This window comes from Tamandua tetradactyla, chromosome 26 (genome assembly GCF_023851605.1).
Source record: "Tamandua tetradactyla isolate mTamTet1 chromosome 26, mTamTet1.pri, whole genome shotgun sequence".
NCBI classification, from domain to species: domain Eukaryota; kingdom Metazoa; phylum Chordata; class Mammalia; order Pilosa; family Myrmecophagidae; genus Tamandua; species Tamandua tetradactyla.
Window position 1 is genome coordinate 20014289 of NC_135352.1, and position 23072 is coordinate 20037360.

General features: G+C 35.6%; 1 pseudogene across 1 annotated transcript in view; it reads right to left on the minus strand.

Annotated features, from left to right (window-relative positions):
• Positions 1 to 253: 253 nt before the first annotated feature.
• Positions 254 to 23072, minus strand: part of LOC143670005 (circadian locomoter output cycles protein kaput pseudogene) — a 73649-nt pseudogene continuing 50830 nt past the window's right edge. Inside the window, exons 2-4 of the transcript XR_013169206.1 lie at positions 21073 to 21212; positions 20655 to 20709; positions 254 to 571 (exon numbers count right to left, since the gene is read on the minus strand). The product of XR_013169206.1 is annotated as a circadian locomoter output cycles protein kaput pseudogene (transcript). The remainder of the gene's footprint in view (positions 572 to 20654; positions 20710 to 21072; positions 21213 to 23072) is intronic.

Consider the following 23072-nt stretch of genomic DNA (forward strand, 5'->3'; position numbering starts at 1 on the left):
CAAAACCCTCTATTTCATTCTTATTCTTTTCAAGAGAAATGACATTATTCTCCTTTTATGATGCACAAACAGCTTTGGCACAAATGTGCAACCAGCTACACTAAATATTAACCAATATAGGTACTGTGCAGAATGAGTCAATGGTGACCACTGTTGGGTGGTATGAATGAAGTTACCAATCCTTCCTTCTTTGCACAGGTTTCCCCAGAGAGCAATGTACACAAGGAAACAGCAGTACTTAAGGGTTGGGTGGGTGGGAGCAGCCACTATATTATTAGCAGTTCAGAGCCTTGGTAAAACACTGAGCATGAAATCTGCAGGCAGTAAACAGGAAGCTCCTTTCTCTGGAACTAAATCTAATTTTGAGATTTTACTTCCTTCACCTGGCTGCACAATCCAAAGTAATGACTGGTCTGTTTCAGCTGTGTATACAAAGAAAGAGTGTATGAAAGGAGAGCAAACTTGGCTTCCTGATTTCTTCTGGAGGTGACAGTAGGCAGAGAGTACACATAGGTATGCATTACAGGTTGTGGTGAAGTTGTCCATTAATAAATATGGGCCCATCAATGTCCTAGAATATGATAAAAAAAAAAAATGGAGAGAGTGGTAAGAAATTGAGTAGAAAACACCTCTCCCCACAATAAGATCACCATATTAAAGACAGCTAAAAAAAAGTCAAGGTCAATTCAAAGGAAGGAAATGTACTAGCACAAACCATGTCTAATATTTACAGCAAAATTTGTCTTTTTTCAAAGACCATAAAAGTCCCTGTTGACAAGACTTGAAAAAGAAAATTGCAAAACAATATATGGAAACTGTAGCCAAAGAAGGGCAATTTGCTTCTTAAGAATACACATTTAAATTAATTAAAACTTCTCAAGAACATTGAGGCGATCTAAAATAATTTTGACAGGTAACTGTCCTATTCATGTCAACATTAATCCAGCTGACTGAACATCAAGGTCAACTGTCCAGAATATTTTAATTCTAGCACTCTTGAAAGAATGGCAAGATATGCCCTTTGACAAACTTGATGCTTCTGAATTAAAATTATTTTCATCAAAATAACCATATAATTTCAAGATTTGAAGGAACTTAAAGATAATCCTTAAATTCATTCTTATCTTGTTTGAACATCGGCAAGAAGATATTCTTCAAGTATGCTCAGTTTCTGCTCAAATGTTTCTAGAACACAAAATGATTTAACTTTTTAAGTCATTTCTTCCATAGGTTGAGCAAAGTCTGTTCCAAGGTGCCTCCCAATAACTGGAGGGATGTTGTTGAATATAAGTTCAATTTGGGTTCCAGAAAGAGATAATAGAAATGGGAGAAAAAAAAAATCTCAAAACTTAGTGGAAGAAACAACACCCAGATAAGTAAGGCCAACAAATCCTATATATGTTATAGAATATTATAGAATGTTATAGAAATAAATTTATATATAGGCACATTATAGTGAAACTGCCTAACATCAAAGATAACAATCTTGAAAGCAAACAGAAAGAACATGATTTACTTTAAAAGAGAGAATTAGCAGAAAGTTAACATCACTATAAAATAAAAGCTAGAAAACCTTGCAGTAATATTTTCAAAGTTCTAAGAAGCAATACCAGTGAACACAGTATTTTTGCACAGTGAGTATCTTTAAGCCTGAAGGTGAAATAAAGACATATTCAGGTGAAAAAGCTGAGAGAGTTTTCCACCAAAAGCACTATACCAGCTGAACTTTAGTCAGAAAGGAAAAAATTCCCAGATGTCTCAGATACAAGAAGCAATGTCAAGTGAAGAAAATATCAAACATGTTAAGTATAAATCTAAGCAAATTATGATAGCATAAAATAAAAATAATGAGTAATGATAAAAATATCTAAGCAGAGAAGTTAAAATGAAGTACGTCCTTCCTTGTCGTATCCTGTTTGTGTGTTCTATTATTTCCCCAAACCTTGATGAAACCTGTAAGTTCATAATTACTGTACTAAGTTTAGTGGTCATGATGTCCTGATCTGCAGTGGGGGGGGTGGGGTGGGTCATGGTTGATTGTCAGCTTCCACTACTGTCCTCTGGAGTTACCATCATGTTTGCACTGAGGCTGACGCTTTTAGCAAATGAACCAGCCTGGCAGGATCAGGGAGCACTCATACACCCATTCCTATGGCTTCTAAAATGCAGGAAGTATACCCCATCAGCTTGGTAGAAACTTTCTTAAAATATCATTGCAGTTTGAGACTCATACTACCCAGTCCCCCTTCCCTCCCTCTCTCAGTTCAAAATAATCAGATTGTACCATTGAAGAATCTCCCTACCTACTCCTGATTCCTTCCTTGATCCTTCACAGGCATTTTTCACAATAAAACTTTTGCATATCTAATCTGATCTCGGCATCTATTTCATGGAGGACAAGAATGGACACAGGCATCACTGGGAGTGGCATAAGAAAACAGGCTGTAGTATGAGAGTTGGGGGCCAGTTCTCACTGCCTATGGGGCATAGTCTTGAGTGGTACATGTGAGGCAGTCATAGTACTGGACACAAGATTTTGCCAGGTGACCTGAGAAAATGTCTCTGTGAGGGGTTTAGAGGTGACAATGGCACAAAGCTGATTGTCACAGCAACAGATGGAGGAAAAATTTGGCCTAGGCCAGTGGTTCTCAAAGTGAGGGTCTTCCAATCTGCAATATCAGCCTTACCTAGAAATTTGTTAGTAATGCACATTTTCTGGTTTTGCATTAAACCAACTGAATCAGAGACTCTTGGGTGGAAAGAATCTGTATTTTAACAAGCCCGCTAGGGGAGGCAGAGCATAAGAGGGATCCAGTACCCTTAGGGATATAGAATATGTTTTGTCATATTTTCTAATCAATGGTTGAAACATTCGGAAATACAGGAAGATTTAGGAAATCAATATTTATTGAGACTGTGTCTTTAAAGGGAAACTGGATTTCTGAATCTTAGCATAAAATAATAATTAAAAAAACTAGTTCCTAGTTATGGGCATCTCATGAAAAGAATGTGCTGGCTCACAAATCTGACCTTCACAAAAAGGCTTTAAATTCAGCATAAAGGGAGAAAGGAAGAAAATGCTTAAACTACGGAATCAACTATTAACAAAAAGCAAGGTAGGTGACAAAAAGAATAACACTAGTGAAAAGAGCATCCAGTGATTTCCTTGAGAAAATAATTGGGAGTAAGTTGCAAGTCAATATTACACTGTCATATTTCAGTCCATTCATTGTTTTAAACACTGGGGGTTGACAAACTTTTCTGTTGAGGTCCAGATAGATATATCTGTCTCAGCCATATGGTATCTATAGAAACTTCCTCATCCTTGCCATTGCAGCTTGAAAGCAGCCATAGACAGATATAAATGAGTGTGGCTGTGTTCCAATAAAACTCTATATCCAAAAAATAGATAATAATTAAAAAGTAAATAAATAATTTGCCAACAAAAGCAGATTTAAGGTTTTAATATAATGTGCCAGTTTAGGTCCTCTGAGAAGTAGATGCCAAGATTAGATTCTCTCTGATTGCTGGGGGAGCGGGGGCGGCAGGTAATGACCTCCAGTAAGACTAAAATAAAAAGTCAATGGGACATATGCTTTTGCTTGAACTGTTACAATTCATCCATTCCTAATCTTTCCTTTCTCCTTTCCTTCATAAGCCTCAGATGTTTATGGCTATGACCTCTCAATTTTGCTTCTTAAACTTTCTATCATTCCTATTTTATTAATTTTGCTTCATTAGTATCTGTGTGGAAAACTTATGGTCTGTACTTTGTAGGTACTAGGAGAACCCCTAACTGGGAGTTACCATGGGCACAGGTAGTCTACAGAGTGAGGCAAAGGATATATTACCTGGCTCTTTTTCTTTCCCTCCCTTTGGGTCCAGCTGCTCATGGGGAGCCCATGGTCTGGTGGCCTCCTCTATACCATAAGTCCTACAGAGGAAGCACTATCTAAAATCTTAGCAGGGTAAGTAAATCTTAACCTTACTTACTGGGTAAGTAAATCTATTTAATTCTGGGGTTCATAGTCAGGAAAATCCCTTGACTACAAATTATAAGACTATGTTCTCCAAAATCAACTTTGTTAATAATTAAGCTTATATTTTGGTCTCTATCTGCCTTACTTTTTTGGTCTTCTTTCTTAATGGGTTCAGAACTGAAATGGGAAAAGGGAAAGTATTGGTTAGATCATCACTGAATCTGTAGCACCCAGCATAATGGGGGCATGTTGTAGGTGCTCAATAGATATCAAATGAATACATAAGTGCAAATCTGCCATCCCCATAGACGTTAATACTTCTATAAAATACACTGAACAGTTTACAGCTTCCAATGCTACAGATTTAATTAACATTAGCAGAAATTTATATTTTTTAAATAGAAGATTATTCATTATTTTTCTTTTCTCCAATTAGTCATAGGGCAGGGGAGGATTTTTACCAATTGCCACTTTTTATAGTTCTCACTTAGCTAACTAAGCACCTTGGGAAAAAGCTATATTCATTTCCTGAAAGTGCTTTGACTTTACAGTAAAATAAAACTGCAATAAAATCTCTTTTCCTAATTAGGTGTTATTGGCTATAATAAAGGAAACCATAAAAGCATAACATTGTGCACTCTGGAAGACCTTGCCACTGATATATGTCTACTATTGAAAGACTGCTGATACCAGTGGCACATTGACTAACACAGGTTTGTATGTGTTTAAAAAAATGCATGAAATCTTCCCTTTATCTGTTCCAGATCTGCATGTTTTCTTCTGTCTTATTTCTTAATTATATTCTCACCAACACTGAGAGTATCCTTAAAGCTTCTGGGGATTTTTAATGTATGTTGGCTTTCTAACATACAACTCTTCAATGGGTGGGACTCTGGTTTATGGGTGTATCTGCATGGTTGCCTGTATCATTAGGTCAGTCCTAATGGCACACTCTGCCCTTCTCTCTTTCCAGGATATTGGTGTTTGACTGAGTCTATACTCTGGGCCTGTAAATAAAATCTGCTGTTCTTTTCATGGGGATTTTACCTCCTTTCCTCATTCTCTCAACACTTCATTCCCTCTAAACACCTTTGTTTCTTCCACTAAGGAGGAGAGGAACTCTGACTTTCAAGTTGAATTTCAGTATTAACTACTTGGTTTGATGACTTTCTCATGTGAAAATAGGTTTTGCTTTCCTTTCAGTTTCCTCTGTTTTCAGCTCAATACTGCTTTTACAGCAGAATACTTCCCATGACAGAATGGCTAACTTTATTGAGACTTCCAAGACATTAAGTGATCACTTTGGAAATGTCTTCATATAACTGGATAAATGTATTATTTAATATATTATAAATATAATTACTTAACACATCTGTGATATATTAGTAAAAAATTTATTTGTAGTGTGGTAAAATAATAGTTCCAGAGAACTCACAGTTTTTGTGAAGGTGGAAATTGGGAAGAGTCACCAGGGATCTGATTCACCATAGTTCAAATAGACTCATGCCCAGTAATCCACTGAAAGCTAAAGAATATATAGGCAATGGGTGCTTTATCAATTTTCAACTAGATATCTTTAAGGTGCTTCTTTAGTTATAAATATGAGGTTTGACAATATCTTGATCAGAGAAAAATAGTTGTAATGATTAAAAGTGCAAGTTTTATGTAAAGGATTTATTAAGGTAAAATGCAGAAAAAATATAAATTATGCATATGGTTGTACAAATCTCATGCTTTGAGGGCAGTAAAGTTAAACACAACCTCAGTAAATCATCCAGACCAGTTCTATTTTATAGATCACACAACTGAGACTGAAACAGGATAAATATCCAAGAACTATACATTTAGAAAATTCTAATAGGCAAGAAATAAGAGCCAGCGAGGTCTCTTGTGTCTCAGAGCAGGGACTCTCACCATACGTTTTTCTGACTTTTCACTCTGTTACTTAAAAGAGAAAAAGAAACAAACTTATATTAATGGAGCCAGGTATATCTCATCTAATCTTGAACCTTAAAAATAAGAAAATATTATTCCCATTTTATGAATCAGGAACCTAAAGCCCCATATTAAATATACTGGCAAGGCCACAACACTTATGAACTATACTCACGTTAAGATCTAGCCCTCTGCAGAAGGAAACCACGGTCATGTGGGGATAGAACTATATAGAATCTTAACTGCAACAAAATACTTCTCCAGTCTAATTGTCCTCAGTCAAAAGCAGAAACTGGCTTATTGGTTAATTGCCTGATGAGACAACTGTAACGGAACTCTTGAGAGATGAAAGCAATTATGCCATTAAGAAAAACGATGTTTTATTTTTCTAACTTATAAAAGTGAGTTCAAAAATAAGTTACTCAATAATCTTATTTTAAGTAAATATTTCTATTAATTATACTTAAAGCTAATATATTTATAACATTAATTGTAATCTTAATTCAAGTTTAAAATTTTAAATGTATTTTCTATTTTGGAATAAACATTTTTTAAAATCTGTATTTTCAGCCCTACTACATATCACAGTTACATTTTTTGTACATTATTTTCTTGTCTTTTTCCGTGTGTGTGTAGTTGTATGCGTGGTTGTATGTGTGTATATATTTAATGTTCATACGATTTGTAAGCAGATTTTTATTTAATATTATAATCAACATTTTTCTTACAGAATATTATATTCACAATTGCTATTTTAAATGCCTACATGTGACACTGTTACAAATATTTAGGTAGTTCATAACTTTTCATCAGTTTTAAAATGCATCAGTTTCATCAGTTTGAAATCTTTGGATATATGCTTTTCTCCATTTAGACTATTTCCCCAATAGAGAGTCCCTCATAGACAGATTGTATATCCTAAGTATTAACATGTTTTCTCCCCTTGATAGACACTGCAAGATATCTTCCTGTTTTCCACAAAGATTTCATGCCACTAGCAGTGTTCAGTCTCAACCAGTTTCACTGCACCTTTGCCAACACTGGGGAGTGCCCTTAAAATTAAAATATATTATTGAACTCATGGTAATCTCAGTTTACAAATGTTGAAACATGCCCTTATATATTTTATCAGGTTCTATTTGTCTCTATATGTGTTCTGTTCATTTATTTCCTCATTCCATTTTTGAATTGGCTGTTTACTAAGTTTCTCTTTCTTTACAGAACATGACAAATGCCATAACTCTTTAATTGGCTGAAAAGATATTTCCCAGTCTGTTTTTTTTTATATGCAAAAGTTTTAAAATTATAACCAAATGGACCTTTATGTTGGTAATCCCATCATGGACTCAATGTCACTTCCATTTTAACTTTAAGACACTAGATCAATATTGAAATGTGTTTTCTGATTTTCCTTGATTGATTTTGCACACTTACGTCCTAATTCTATAAAAATTCCCCTTTTAAATTAAATGTTGTTTTAGCCTCAGAATTTTTGTCTGAGTTATTTTCCCTATGGTTTAGTAAGTCCAATAGGCCAGTTTGCAAAGGAGCCAATTTGTACACACATAGACACTAAAAAGCTTATTAAGAGCAACATGGTAGGTATCTCATTAGGATCTATTTGCTATCTCAAAATAATTTGGGTTCAGTTAATTCTTTATGTGTTAACTTCATTTTCCAGGAAATAAATGAACAAAGATCAGAAAACCCTTTTCTTCTTTGAGGCCCAGATGGAAAACAGCTGAAGTTCAGATTAAATGTTTCCACCAGCAGTATGCCCAGCAGGTGAAATAAGTTCTAAACCAGAGCATGAAAGGATAGCGAACAGAAAAAAATAGAAATTGCAAAGCTTAAAAAAATCAATAGTGTGTAACAGTTTGTGTGAGAAGCAGTAGAAGCTACTTTTAGGAGAACTATTGTAAAGCCTTGTTTGAGGATAAATTAGTCTTACTTTTAAGAACCAAATATAGTTCTTAAAACTTAAAACCTGAAAAGAATTAATTTCTTACTTCTTTACTTAGGATAGGCTGAAGTTAGCCAAGTGGATTATGGAACTGAGGCTTTCTCTACCATACATCTGTTATTCATTAACTCTCGTCTGAAATGCCCTTTCCCCTGTGTTAAAGTTTGCCTATCTTTTAAAACACAGCTCAATGCGCTAGCATTTCAGGAGGCTTTCATTGTTTAAACACATTCAATTCTTGTGATTTCTTGACTTTCACATTCATTCATATCCGTGCATTTTATATTTGTTATTAGGCTATTATCTTAATTATCTCTAAATACAGTGGGCATCAAATAATCAGTATTAACTGACTAATTATCTTGATAACTCATGCCAAACAAAATTTCTCCTAAAATGGCCAGGTGGTGCTAGGGGTTGAATGATTTGGATCACAATGTTAACTGTCCTGTTTATTTTTCTGTATCTTTGCCTCTGTTAACTTTGCCTTAGACAAAACAAATTGCAAGGGAAAAGGTAATTTGTTAGGAGAAATATTCATTTAAAGTGTACTAAACATGTTTTGTAATGCAATGTTTATAGTTTGAAGAGATAACTGAGATAAAAAAATGAATCGAAACTTTGAAATTCAGAAATATTTCATAATGCAAAATTTGACTTTCTATTCTTTTGAGGGAAATAAACATAAAGACAATCCCACTGAAATGACAGTGTAAACAACTGAAATAATATATATTTTAGATTATATTGCCATCCAGAGTTGACTAAAGTGAGCATATAAACTTTGGTTCTGATTTTTTTGGAATATCTCCATTGTTTTCTATTCAAGAGAAATATGAGATTAAAAAAAAAAAAAAAAAAAACACTGTTCCACTACTTGTGTTGTTTAGTGCAAAATCCTTCCTTTACTTCACCCTGTTAATTTTAACATGGCCATTCATTTCTCCTTCAAAAATTCGGAATGCCTACTGAACTCTATAACACAGGCTGACAAACTATAGCCTGCCACCAGTTTTTGTAAATTAAATTTTATTGGAACACAGCAATCCCATTTGTTTACTTATTGTCAATAGCTGATTCTGTGCTATAATAGCAGAGAGGAGTCATTGCAACAGAGAATATATGGCCCACAAAGCTAAGAATATTTACTATTCGGCCTTAACAAAAAATGTTTACTGGCTCTTGCTCTACAGAAATACCGAATTTGATGGTAAACATGATCAACATAATTCCTCTTATTATAATAGACAGATATTAAACATATAATCACAGCAAAATATATGATTGCAATAAGACCAATGTATGACACAAGTGTAATTTTTAACTTCCATAAGTTTTTAGATTACATTTTCATGAAAAAATGAGAAGCATAGTCATAGTATGAAATATGTGGTAGAGTGCTTTGTAAAATCATATACAAATTTCAGACATATGAATAGAACACAGCAACTGTGCTGGTTTGAAATGATGTAAGTACCCTAGAAAAGCCATGTTTTAATCAAAATCCCATTTTGTAAAGGCAGAATAATCCCTATTCAATACTGTATGTAATTAGATCATATGTAATGAGATCCCTGGAGATGTCACCAAATCAAGAGTGGCTGTTAAGCTGGATTAGGTGACATCTCCACCCATTTGGGTGAGTCTTGATTAGTTTCTGAAGTCCTATAAAAGAGGAAACATTTTGGAGAATGAGAGATTTAGAAAGAGCAGAGAATGCTCTAGCACCACGAAGCAGAGAATATACCAGTCAGCCACCTCTGGAGATGAAGAAAGAAAATGCCTCCCAGGGAGCTCCATGAAACTGGAAGCCAGGAGGGAAAGCTAGCAGATGACGCCATGTTCACCATGTGCCCTTGAAGCTGAGAGAGAAGCCCTAACTGTCTTCACCATATGCCTTCTCACTTGAGAGAGAAAACATGAACTTCATTGGCCTTCTTGAATCAAGGTATCTTTTCCTGGATGCCTTAGATTGGACATTTCGATATACTTGTTTAATTGGGACAGATTCTCAGCTTTAGAACTGTAAACTAGCAACTTATTAAATTCCCCTTTTAAAAGTCATTCTGTTTCTGGTATATTGCATTCTGGCAGCTAGCAAACTAGAACAGAAACAATAATTCCATCTGCTAGTTTAAATGCAGATATTTTATCTTATTAATATTTATTCTTTTCTAGAGTAATTTCCAAAATGTATATTTAAAAAAGATCACTTGAATGATTAAAGTTTTATATCAATATAGATTAACAGTGATAAAGTTATAGCTTTTTAATTGTTGAAAGAGGATATTTATACTACAATTATTTTTACAAAGTTTTTTTTACATGGTTTTAATAAAAGATATATACAAGTAACAAAGCAATAGAAATAAAAATCAGAACTAAGGAAAATGAGTATAAATTCCAGCCATAATATTTACATAATTTTAAATTTGGCTTTGACCTTCATCAAAATTTTTACAAAAGAGAAAGGATGTCATCAAGATGGTAAAATGAGATACATTAGGATTATGTCATCACATAAAGTTGTAAACAACAAGCAAAAGCTGGTAGAAACATTTTTCTCAATGCTCAAGAATACAGTTCAAGTGTTACAATAGCAGGACAAGCACTTTATAAAGAACAAGCCAACTTAGAAATGATAGGAGAACCTTATGAAACCTTTGCTAGTTCCCCCACCTCTTAGCTGGCTCAGTGTGGAGCTGGCCCTGGTCTCTAGTCATGGTTCCAGAGGGAGAACAGAATCCTTATGTACACGGTAGGGTGTATGTAAATCTGTACCAATCAGTCTGGTGGCAGGACTGGACTCTCATTTAAGGCGTGCCATCCAGAACTTGCCTCGCATGTAGGAACAGTTTACAGGGCAGCTAACATGCTGTAATAACAACATTAAATTGCAGCTGCCCAGAGCAATAGATTACTGGCTTTAAGACATACAAGATAGCACCCAGGATCAAGAGGAAAAGGAACATTCAGACATGTATAAATGGGGGATTCCTAAGGTAATGTGTACAGGCCCAGGACAAGACATATACCAGAAAAGATAAGACAGAAAGCTAAGCTTTCATGTAAGACTGTGTTCTAGTTTGCTAGCTGCCGGAATGCAACACACCAGAGATGGATTGGCTTTTAATAAAAGGGGATTTATTTTGTTGGCTCTGCAGAGGAAAGGCAGCTAACTTTCCACTGAGGTTCTTTCTTACGTAGAAGGCATAAGATGGTCTCTGCTGGTCTTCTCTCCAGGCCCCTGGGTTCCAACAACTTTCCCCGGGGTGACTTCTTTCTGCATCTCCAAAGGCCTGGGCTGAACTGCAAGTGCTGAGATGAGGAATGCCGAGATGCTTAGCTGTGCTACATTGCGCTCTCTCATTTAAGCACCAGCCAATTAAGTCAAACGTCACTCATTGCAGAGACACGCTGACACTCATTGCAGAGGCTAGCTGACTGCAGATGTAATTGGCAACAGATGAGGTTCACATACCATTGGCTTATGTCCACAGCAACAAGACTAGGTATGCTCACCTGGTCAAGTTGATAACTGAATCTAACTAACACAGACTGTTATTTAAATTCACTGCTAAGCTGGTTAACCTCTGAAAGGGAAAACTTATACAACTCAATCAGCAAAGACTTGAAAAGGTATTTTATTTCTCTTTCTCTCTTTGATTCATTAGCTTCTGCCATTCAAGGAAATCTCTATCATAATATTAGCTGAATATAGCTTTAAAGAATAAACAGCCCAGGGGTGCATGGGCAGTTCAGTTTGCCTTCCACGCGGGTGACCTCAGTTCGACTACCAGACCATGCATCCCGCCCCCTCCACCCGAAAAAGCAAGGGGTATGCTTGCTCAATTTAGTTTCCACTGCTGTATCACCTAAATGCAAAATGGACTTTTCTAAAGTGACTCATCTTTCTGGATTGACCCATCTAGCACACCAGGGTGGGATACCCTAATGAGGAAGAATCTGGATGCAGAAAAGCCTCACAAAGGAAAATAAATGGGGGTGGAGGGGTTAAAGGGAATTGCTATAAGATGGGAGTGCCCCAGAAATGAAAAGTATAAAGAAAACAGGGCACTGAGCAAAAGAGAGAATTTAAACAAATCCATAAGTGCTGGGAAGGGCATGTGCACAGAAATAAAACAGATCAACATCCTTGGAGAAGGAATAGAGGAAAGGGCGCTTTCTCTTGGAGGTAAAACACTTACATAAAAAGTGTAATCTTTAAAATTGAATCACATATCCAGGACAAGAATCAAATGAACTGAGAAAATCTAACCAGTAAAACAGGGGCTATTATAAAGGTCTAGAAAAAATTGGAATAAGTCTCAAAGAGTACCCTTAACACAAACCAATCAGCAATAAAACCCTAGACAGGAGAGAGAAATTGACCTTCAGAGTTAATGCATCAAGATAATCAAATGCCCAGACATCAGAAGATATTATAAGCCATATTAAGAACCTGGAAAACATGGTCCAGTCAAGGGAACAAATTAAAACTTCAGAGGAGACACAAAATTTGGAACAATAATCAAAGAAATTTAACAAATTTCCTCAATCAATTCAAGGAGATGAAGGAGAGTATGCATGAAGAGATAAGGGACATTCAGAAAACAATCTGAGTGCATAAAGAAGGCTATAAAGTGCAAAAAGAAACAAAAGAGAAATGAGGGGAATGAAAGATACAATAGTAGAGATTAAAATATATATATAAAGTAGCAGATTTGAACAGGCAGAAGAAACAATCAGTGAACTGAGAGAAAGGGCAATGAAAATCATAGAGTCAGAAGAACAGACACAGAAAAGAATAGAAAAAAACTGAGCAGTGTCTCAGGAATTTGAGTGACAGCAAAATGTGTACAAACATATTCATCATGGGGGTCCCAGAAGGAGAAGAGAAGGGAAAAGGGACAGAAAGAATATTTGAAGAAATAATGGCTCAAAATATCCCAACTCTTACTAAAGATAAAAATGAACAATTCCAAGAAGCACAACATATTCCAAACAGTATAAAACCTAATAAACCTACTCCGAGACATATAGTAATCAAAATGTCAAAGCCAAAGATACAAGGAAAACAGAATAAGGCTAAGTGCTGATTTCTTATCAGAAACTATGGAGGCAAGAAAGCCGTGGTCTGATATATTTAAGGTACTGAAAGAGAAAAACTACCAGCCAAGAATTCTTTTTCTAGCAAGACTGTCCTACAAAAATTAGGGTAGTTTAAAATATACATAGATAAATACAAAGTGAGAGAGTTTGTCAACAAGATATTGAACAAAATAGACTTTTAGTGAAAAATTGTTATAGGAGACAAAGAAGGACACTATACATATTAATAAAAGGGGCAATCCGGGTGGGCAATGGTGGCTCAGTGGCAGAATTCTTGCCTGCCATACTGGAGACTCAAGTTCCATTCCTAGAGCCTGCCCATGCCAAAAAAAAGGCGGGTGGGGGGAGGGGAAGGACAATCCACCAAGAAGAAATAACAATCATAAATATTTCTGCACCTAACCATGGTGTCCCAAAATATAAGAGGCAAACACTTGCAAACCCAAGAGAAAAACAGATTTCTCTACAATAAAAGTTGGAGAATTCATTACACCATTCTCATCAATGTTAGAACGTATAGACAGAGGATCTGGAAAGAAGCACAGAACCTGAATAATATGCTAGATCAACTAACTTCAGACATATACATAATATTGCCCTCAAAACAACAGGATATATATTCCTCTCAAGAGCTCATAGATTATTCTCTAGGATAGACAATATGTTGGGTCACAAAACAAGCCTCAAATTTTATAAGATTGGAACTATGCAAAGCACTCTATTTGTCCATAAAGGAATGAAGGTAGAAATCAATAACAGGTGGAGAACTGGAAAATTCACAAACATAGGGAGGCTAAGCAACACATTCTTAAACAATCAGTGGGTCAAAGAAGAAATTGCAAAAGAAATCCACAAATACATTGAGATAAATCAAAAGGAGAACACAACATATCAAAACTTATTGGATGCAGTGAAAGCAGTGCACTAAGGGAAATTTATAGCCCTAACAACCTACATTAAAAAAGAAGAAAGATCTAAAATCAAAGACCTAACCACACAAATGGAGGACTTAGAAAAAGAACAGCAAACTAATTGCAAAGTAAGCCTAATGAAAGAAATAATAAAGATTAGAGTAGAAATAAATGAAATTGAGAATGAAAAAACTAAAATAATCACCAAAACCAAAAGTTGATTCTTTGAAAATATCAATAAAATTGACAAACCTTTAGCTAGAATGATAAAGAAAAAAGACAGAAGAGGCAAACGAATTAAATCAGAAATGAGAGGAGTCATTGTACTGACCCCACAGAAATTAAAAGGATCATAAGAAGATACTATGAACTGTATGTCAACAAATCAGACAACTTAGATGAAATGGACAAATTTCTAGAAACACATGAACATACACTACCTCTAGAAGCAACAGAGGAGAACAACAGAATGACAAGTAAAAAAATTGAATTAGTAAGCAAAAATCTCCCAGCCAAGAAAAATCCAGGACCAAATGGCTTCACAGATGAATTCTACCAGTCATCCCAAGAAAAATCCATACAAATCCTGCTTAAATTCTTCCAAAATATTGAAGAAGGGGGAGCACTAACTTATTCTCTGGAGCCTATATCACCCTAATACCAAAGCCATATGGAGATACTACAAGAAAAGAAAATTACAGTCCAATATCCTTTATGAATATTGTGTTGGAGTGAATGTAGAGAAACAGAGACACACATTCATTGCTAATTGCAATTCATTGATAATTGCAAAAATCCTCATTAAAATACTTGTAAATTGAACCACACTGCACACTGAAAAATTATATACCATGACCAAGAGGGGTTTATCTCAGGAATGCAAGGATGGTTCAATATAAGACAATCCATTAATGTAATAAGCCACATTAACATTTCAAAGGGGGATAAGCAAAATGATCATCTAGATTGATGAAGAAAGGCATGTGACAAAATCCAGTAAACTTTCTTGAAAAAAAAATTCTTTGAAAGACAGAAATAGAAGGAAATTTCCTCAATGATAATGGAAATATATGAAAAATACAAAGCTAGCACCATACTCAATGGTGAAAGACTAAAAATTTTCCTTCTCAGAATTGGACAAGTCAAGGATGCCCAGTGTCACCACTGTTATTCAAAAGTATGGTAGAAGTTCTATCTAGAGCAGTAGGCAAGCAAAAGAAATAAAAGTCATCCAATTTGGAGAGGAAGAAGTAAAATCTTCACTATTTGCAGACAACATGTTCTTATATTTAGAAAGTCCCAAGAGATCTACAAGAAAACTATTAGAGCTTAAAAATGAGTTCAGCAAAGTGGCATGATACAAGTATCAACATTCAAAAATCAGTAGTGTTTCTATAAACTAATTATGAGCAATGTAAGGAGGAAATCAATAAAAAAAATTAAATATCTAAGAATAAATTAAACAAGGATGTAAAAGATCTGTATTCAGATATCTACAAAACATTGGTGAAGGAAATAAAAGAAGACCTAAAGAAATGGAAAGACATTCCATGTTCATGGATTGGAAGACTAAATATTATTAAAATGTAAATTTTACCCAAACTGATTTACAGATTCAACACAATCCCAATCAAAATCCCAAAGCCTACTTTGAAGAAATGGAAAAGCCATTTATCAAATTTATTTGAAAGGGTAAGGGGCCCTGAATAGCTAAAACCATCTTGAAATAGAAGAACAAAACTGGAGGACTCAAACTTCCTGACTTTAAAGCATATTATAAAGGAACATGTGGTCAAAATAGCACAGTACTGGCATAAAGATAGATATATTTACCAATGAAATTGAATTGAGAGTTCAGATATTGACCCTCACATCCATGGTCAATCGATTTTTAACAAGGCTACCAAATCCACTCAACTGCAACAAAACAGTCTCCAAGAAATGGTGCAGGGAGAATGGGATATCCATATACAAAAGAATTAAAGAGACTCCTGTCTCATACAATATGCTAAAACCAACTCAAAATGGATCAAAGACCCAAACATAAGAGTCAGATAAAATGAGGGTAGAGAATGGGGAGCTGATGCTTAATTTGTGCAAAGTTTTTAATTAGGATGATTGTAAATTTTTGGAGATGGATAGAGGTGATGGTAGCATATTATTGTGAGTGTAATTAACAGTGCTGAGTTATGTGTATACATGTGTTGAAAGGAGAAATACAGGGTCATTATGTCACTAGAAGGAAAGCTAGAGGATAAAACTTTAGGACTGTATAACATAGTGAATATAGTTGTGGATGATAACTGTGGTTAATACTACAACTATAAGAATATTTTTCAATGAACTAAAATAAATGTATATCATTATTATAAGATGTTAACAATAGTGCAGCATGTGAAAAATACCTAGTACAAATTATTGACTATAGTTAATAGTAATATTTTAACAGATTTTCATCAGTTGTAACAAAGGTACAATACCAACACTGTGTCAGTAATATGGAGTTTAAGGAGTATGGAGTTTTTCTGTTTGGTGTAATAAAAATGATCTAAAATTGACTGTGGTGATGAATATACAACAATGTGAATGTACTGTGACCCATGGAATGTGCATGTTAGATGGATTGTATGGTGCATGAAAACATCTCAGTCAAATTGTTTTTAAGGAAAAGAAAAAAATGATCCTATATGTTCAAAGAGATAAAGAAAAACACAGAGAAAGAACTAAACGACATGAGGAAAATACCGAATGGACAAAAAGGGAATTTCTTTGAGATTCCCAGTAGGAACCAAACAGATATACTGGAGTGGAAGAAAACAATAACTGAAATGAAAAAATTCCCTAGTGGGTTTCAATAAAAAGATTGGTGGTGGCAGAAGAAAGAATCAGTGATTTAGAAGACAAGAAAATTAAAATGATGCAGGCTGAGGAGTAGAAAGAGAAAAGAACAAAAATTTAATGAACAACAACAAAAATTAATGAACAGCGCATAAGAGACCTGTGGGATGCCATTAAGCACATCGATACATGCATTACTGGAGTCACAGGGGAGAAGAAAGAGAGAATGAAGTAGAAGTAATATTCAAAGAAAAATGGCAGAAAACCTCCCAAATTGAAAAGACAAGAATATGAACATTCAAGAAGTCCAGTTAACCCCAGTTAAAAGAGAACCATGCCCAGACACATAGTAATTAAACCACCCAATATCAAGGACAAAAAGAGAGTCCTGAAAGCTGCAAGAGTAAAACAACAAATTATGTACAAGGAAAACCCAGCATAATTAAGTGCTGATTATTCATTAGAAACCATGGAATTAAGAAGGCAGTGCTATGCAATATTTAATGTATAAAAGAAAACAATTCCCAAACAAAAATTTTATATACAGTATGACTTTGTTAAAAAATGAGGGAAAGATTAAGATATATCCATATAAATAAAATCTGATGAAGTTCATTATCACTAGACCAGCCCTACAAGCAATGCTAAAGGGAGTTCTTTAGACTGAAAGGAAAATACACTGGACATGGATCAAAGTGGCATAAGGAAATAAAGACCTCCATTAAAAGTAATCATATGGGAAATTTTCAATACCAATATCATTGTACTGTATTTTTTGTATGTGACTTCATTTCTTACTTCTTACAGATACTAAAATACAGACATATGAAAAATAATTATAAATTTATGGTTTGGGATATTCAATATACAAAGATGTAATTTGTAACAAGTACAAAAAGTTAGGGAGAAAGAGGTGCATAGGAACAGTATGTGTGCATGCTATTGAAATCATATTGACATTAAATAAAGTATAATTGCTATAGATTGAGTATGCTAAATTTTTATGCCATGGTAATCACAAAGAAAACACATGAAAAGTATATTCAGAAAGAGAAGGGACTCAAAATGGTATCAAAAAACAAATCATGATGAATACACAACCATATGATGATACGGTGAGCCACTGATTGTGCACCATGTATAGATAGTAAGTGTTTGAAGATTTTTCTCAATAAAAATTTTTTTTAAAAATTAAATCAATTAAATATGAAAGCAGGCATTATTGGAAGGATTGAGGAACAAAAGAAGTTATTAAGGACATGCAAATCAAAACCACAATGAAATACAAACTCATACCTACTAGAACTACTACTATTTTAAAAAAATGGAAAATTTCAAGTGTTTGAGAGGCTGCAGAGAAATAGAAATACTCATTTATTGTTTGTGGGAATAGAAAATGGTTCAGCCACTGTGGAAGATAGAAAATTAAGCATAGGATTACTATATGGACAGGCAATCACATTACTAGGTATATTCTCAAAAGAAGTGAAACAAGAGACTCAAACAAATATTTGCACACCAATGTTCATAGGGGCATTATTCACAACTGCCAAAAGATGGAAGCAACCAAAGTGCCCATCAACTGATGAATGGATAAACAAAATGTGGTATATACACACCATGGAATATTATGCAGCTGTAAAAAAGGACTGAAGTTCTGGTACAGGCAAGAACATGGATAAACCTTGAGGACATCGTGTTGAGTGAAATAAGCCAGAAATGGAAGGACAAATATTGTAAGCTCTCATTGATATGAAATACTAGTAAAAGCTAATTTACAGAGTCAGAAATTAGAATATAGGTTGCCAGGAGCCAGGATATGGAAAGTTAATGCTAAATTATACAGAGTTTCTATATGGTTTGATGGAAAAGTTTTGGTAAAGAATTATGGTGTTGGTAGCTTAACATTGTGAATATAATTTGAATATGGTTAAAAGGGGCAATTTTATATAGTATATATATATATATATATGTTACTAAAAAAAAAAATCTAACAAAAACACCATATAACTGGCCATGTTATTTATGAGCAATGACAGGAGTAATTGGGGAAAGAGGCTCACTACTATCCACAGAATGGATCATCCTAACTACTTGAGTATTAAAATACTCCTCTGCTGAAGTCACGCTCTCATGAGCATTCACATGGGATACAAATATCTTCGTTGTCTGCCCATTCAGATCTATCCACATCCCTCTCTCCCAAATTTCCGTCACCAATTTTCAATCATGTTCCTTCTAAGACCCTGACCGTTAAGCCAAACCACTGACCACAGCTCATGAATTGGTATACAAATAAATCTCCACCCATTTCTCGTTTGCAAGCAAAATGAACAGCAAGGTGCACTGCTCAAGTTGTGCTCACTGGGAGGATATATTTCACCCTGTCAGTCAGGAATATCCCAAAAGAGGCTGTAGTGCTGCAGCTATCCACTTCCAGGTGGTGCCTTTTGTACAGATCCATCTATAAACCTGGGCTGAATATTCTCTTCCTCAGTCAGCTAATCATAGGGAATTACCAAGAGGCCACAGCTTCAGAATAGGAAAGAGAAGGTAAAGGGGCAGTAGTGGGGGCCATGGGCATTTACTTCCTCATGTAACTTATTTATCCTTTCAGGGCCTGCTCAAGTCAGATCTTGTATATACCACTTTCACTTGATGATGGGTTGCTACTGTGTATGCCCAACTCTATGGCTTATTGAGTTACACAACACACTGCTCATGATGGGCAGCTTAGGTCTCATGGAACTTGGTGGCCTGTGGTTAAGTATTTAGCTCCATTAAGGCCCAGAAGCAGGCCAAAACATATTTCTCAAAAGGAGAGTAATTTCTGCAGAGGATGGCAGTGTTTTGTTCTAAAATCTTAAAGGTCTGCGCTGGGATTCTCCTTGTGGGGCTTGCAAGAGCCTCCAAACAGCTTCTCTATGTGCACTAAAGGCCCAACTGGATCTGCTCGATCATACAGTTCCAGTGGCAGAGAGCAGCTACTAGTCCTGGTCTCCAATCAAATCTAGCAGCTTTTTGGGTCACTTGTCAAATGGGCTGGATTAGCAGACACAAATGAGGAATATGTTGCCTTCAAAATCTAAATAGGCCAAATAGTTGTCGTGCCCCCTTTTCAACTGTGGGAAGGAGCAGATTTAACAGATTATACTGCACATGCCCCCATACCCTTGAACACCTAGAAATTTCACCGAGGTGGGGTCCCTTGAATTTTTGTTGGATTTACCTCCCACCCTCTTACATACAAATGGCTTACCAATTTTATGATCCCCTGAGAAGTCTCCTTGGCTGTATGAATTATCTCCCAAGGCAACAATCTATGTGTGTATGTGTGTATGTGTGTATGTGTGGATGTTTCTAAGGGAGGGGAAGACAACTTGTGTGTCTGACTATAAGTTATACAGATTTTAGCAGTCTGCCTTTTATTCAATATTTTCACAAGCTGTTATTTTTAAGATGTGATTTTGAAAAACATGACATTTTTCATGAAGGTAATCCCATCTGTGGGCTGACTCAGGCCAGAACAGAGAAGCTGGCAAAATGGTGTGTCTCCCATATGAGATCATGTATTGAAAATCAACTACCATTACTAATAGAAAAGAGTTTTTCCCTGAAAGAGTCACAATCCCTCTCCCTAGCAAAACAGGAACTGATCATAACAAAAATATTATGTAATACCAAGGAACTGAGGAGATTGGGAAAAGCAGGATGAGGGGTAGAGAAGAAGGACAGGATGAAGGTGGAGGAAGGGAATGGAAAAGCTGACCTGTTAATGGGAGTATGAAAGGGATTAAGCCGAGGACAAATTTCCTTCAAATCTGACCCCCCTCCTAGCCTGATATTTCATCTTCTCTTTGATTACTCTATAACTCTTAGACAGTCAGAGCATGAAGTAGGAATGAAAAATCTTACCTTCAGGAGCATAATTACACCTTTTACATCACTAAAAAGTGTAAGTGAGGGGATCCTAGGTAAAACAAAGAAAAAGGGGCAACTCTAGGGTCAAACAGAGCCCTCTATGATTTTATAGAAAGCAGAGGTCAATGTGTAGCATTTCAGGAATGCTTTTAATAAACACAGAGTCCTGTTACTTCCGCTCACACATCCTTAATATCTATCCTCACATGTATTCCCATTATTTCTGTCCTGTATAAATTGGAAAAATATAACAGTGTACCACCTCATGGGTCACATTTTCTACTTCATCTTTCAGGGCCTGGCAGGACTTCAGTGTAATTATAGGCCTTAAAGCAAACTGAGGTGGGTCATGAGAGGAATTAGCAGTGTCTTGCAAGTCAACTACCTCAGGACATTCCATTAAAAGTTTTACCTGGTTAATCAAGGTTACTCTCCTCAGATGGAAGCTTGAAAGATGTTTCTTCAGGGCATGTAATTACAAGTTTTCAAGCACAACAGGGTTAATTTCTTCAGACTGAATGGGATGGCTGATTCCTCAGGATATAGGTTTATCTGGCAAGAAGATTCAGCAGAATTTAGGAGTTCAGTATTCCTACTATTGTAACGAAGAAATTAGGATTTGAGGGATGATTTTGATTACTAAATCATATTCCTTTTTGCTTTCAGGGATACTGGAGTAGACAGAGGAATACCTGAAAGCCCTGATAACTGAAATGAGTGTAAAAGCCCTTATCCTGTGCCTTTGTGACTGTAAGAGCTGTTAAATCCTTTATCTGGTCATTTTCTTATACAGCAAAGGTCCTAATGCTAATGAAGTTGGCCATTAACTATTTCCTTCCTTTAGATTTACACCTTTAGTAATGAAGTGATAGCTCTGCCTCCCCCTCTTTCAATTTATGTTCTCCTATTGAAATGATAATGAGTACACTTGTCTCCTTTTCTGCTTTGAACTTACTATCTGAAATGACCTCATTTCCCCTTGCTATAATCCTTAAAAACCTTGAACCCCCTAAACTCAGGGAGACAGATTTTGGGCTGTTAGGCTGTCTGTTCTCCTACTAAATGCACAGTAATAAACTCTTTCTCTCTTTGAAATCCGGGAATCTCAGGTATTGGTTTTTTTGCATACTGGGCAGAAGAATCTATGGCCTTTGTCCAGTAAGACTATCATGATTAGTACCTATGTCCCCATTCCAATTTTAAGGATCCCATTTCTTTCTAATCAATGCACTCACTTTAACAAACAGATGCCCTGCAAGGTTAGGAATTCAATTTATGTTGTAAGTCAGTCACTCACACAATGAGCTTTTGTGGTTGTCTTTCAGAAAACTCAAATTTATGGCTATAAGAAATAGTTTATTTCAGGGCAGACACAGAATCTTTCCTATCATGAATGCAGCACCTGAGCTGGGAATTTGAAGCCCGGAACTCATCCTTTCCTTTAGCAACTTTATTCAGAATATTTAGGAATAACAAGCCAACATGATTATACTTTTTAACTTTGTAATCTATGCTATGGTATCAAATACACTGTCACCAGAGCTTTGCCTTTTGCAAGTATGTAAATAGTAGAGGTGGTGATATTCTGTATATCGGTTGCAAATTCATGCCATGGATGATCAGTGTGTACTTTTATCACTGGAAATAGGGTGATTATTGCTTTTAATCTAACCAGATCAGAGAACCAGTTGCAAACAGCCCAGAAATATCATCCTGGGGATTCTGTATCTCAAGAACCACTTGAGGTACCCAAATCTGTATTAGTCAGGGTTCTCCAGAGAAACTGAACAAACATTTATTATAAAGAGGTTTATTATAGGAATTAGTTCACATAACTGTGGCAATTGGCAAGCCTACCTTCCACAGGGAAGACCACAAGCTGGAAACTCAGATGATGGCAAAGTTGAATTATCCAGGAGAAGCTTAATGGAATAGAGACAGCTTAATGGAATGGAATTCTGACTTCTGAAATCTTTAGTTCTGTCTTTAAGACTTCCAATTGATTGGATAATGAGACTCCCCTCATTCCTGAGGGTGATCTCCTTTGTTGATTATAGATACATTGAGCTATAGGTACAATCAACTGACTGTACATGCAAATCTATCTATGAAATAGCCTAACAGTAACAATTGGACCAGAACTTGCTTGACCAAACATTTGCACACCATATCCTAGATAAGTCGGCAAATGAACTTAACCATCATACTCAGCAATTCAATTTCTATAATATACCCAGAAGAACTGAATGCAAGGGCTCAGACAATACTTGTGCACCAATATTCACAACTGCATTACTCACAATAGCCAAAAGGCAGAAGCAACTCAAGTGAATGAATAAAAAAAAATGTGGCACATACATATAATGGAATATTCAGCTGTAAAAAGAAATGAAGTTCTGCTGCATGCTATAG